We start from the raw sequence: 1747 nt of genomic DNA on the forward strand, positions 1-1747 counted from the left end.
CAGTATGATAATTAGATAGTTGATAAAAGGTATAATAATCATATTGAATTAATATGCCTTCCTATTTCCTTAAACACCAAACATTTTCATGTTGGCTATTTTCTACTCTTCTAGTCATTTGAGTGTTTAATATACATTAAAAATATTACAAGGATGTATATTAAAGAAGTTCATGCAAGGTAGAAAATTTGATAAAATGAATTGATATTAAAACATTTGTTCTGAATGTTTTGGTTACAGACTAGGTGACAGGGTTTATATAAACATATATTCCTAGGGGTAGTGGCATAAACTCACTATTTCAGTCTTTCATGAAGCTGAATCTGGTAAAGTATGAGTTTAAAATCAGAGTGGACTACATAACAGATTCCAGAAAAGCCTGGTTTATGTAATGTTTTGGGTCCCCAACCCCAGAATGAATGACATGTACAATCATTATGTAGATTTTTCCAAATCATTGATTTTATTTGTGATAAAACTGAGAGCCAAGGGGAAACATTTGGGCATAATATCTGTGTGTAGTTTTTGATCTCTTTCACAACATGAACATTTTAAACAGTCTTTATATTGGCCACTCTTTTTCCAAATAGATCATTACAGTAATGACATCCCTGGTGTTTTGTTGGTTTGTTTGTTGTTCTACTCTTGTTCATATAGAAGTATATTATATTCTCAATTCAAATGGTCTATATTGACATGTTATGATAAACTTTATATAAATGATTTGAAGTAATCAAATGATATTGGTTTTATGTAAGGAAATAAATAGAGTCCTCTATGTGTAGATCAGTTTTTGGAATTTGGCAATTGCTATTAGACAAGAAAAAGGAAGGGCTTACATTCAGGGTGTGAAGAAGAAGAAAATGTCAAATGTTACCAGAAAATATGGTACATTTACACAAGGGAGACTACTCAGCTATTAGAAAACAAAAATTTTATGAAACTCTTAGGCAAATGGATGGAACAAGAAATTATCATCCTGAGTGAGGTAACCCAATCACAAAAGAACACACATGGTATGTACTCACAGATAAGTGGATATTAGTTCAAATGCTCAGAATTCCGAAGATACAATTCACAGACCATTTGAAGCTCAAGAAGGAAGACAAAAGTGTGGATACTTCGGTCATTCTTAAAAGGGTGAACAAAATACTTATGGAAGGAAGTACAGAGACAAAGTGTGGAGCAAAGACTGAAGGAAAGGCCATCCAGAGACTGCCCCAGCTGGGGATCCACCCCATATACAATCACCAAACCCAGACACTATTTCAGATGCCAAGAAGTGCTTGCTGACAGGAGCCTGATATAACTGTCTCCTGAGAAGCTCTGCCAGAGCCTGACATATACAGAGGCAGATGCTTGCAACCAACCATTGGACTGAGCACTGGGTCCCCAATGAAGAAATTGGAGAAAGGACCAAAAGAGCTGAAGGGGTTTTCAACACCTTAGGAAGAATAACAATATCAACCAACCAGACACCCCCCACCCCCACCAGAGCTCCCTAGGACTAAACCACCAACCCAAGAGTACTCATGATGGGGGGACCCATGAGGATGGCCTTGTCCAGCATCATTGGGAGGAGAAGCCCTTGGTCCTGGGAAGGCTGGATGTCCCAGTGTAGGGGAATGCCAGGGTGGGTGGGAGAACTCTCATAGAATCAGGGGGAGGGGTTATAGGATAGTGGTTTTCCGGAGGGGAAACCAAGAAAGAGGATAACATTTGAAATGTAAATAAAGAAAATATCCAA

The sequence above is a fragment of the Mus caroli genome, chromosome 2, assembly GCF_900094665.2.
Source record: "Mus caroli chromosome 2, CAROLI_EIJ_v1.1, whole genome shotgun sequence".
Classification (NCBI taxonomy): Eukaryota; Metazoa; Chordata; class Mammalia; order Rodentia; family Muridae; genus Mus; species Mus caroli.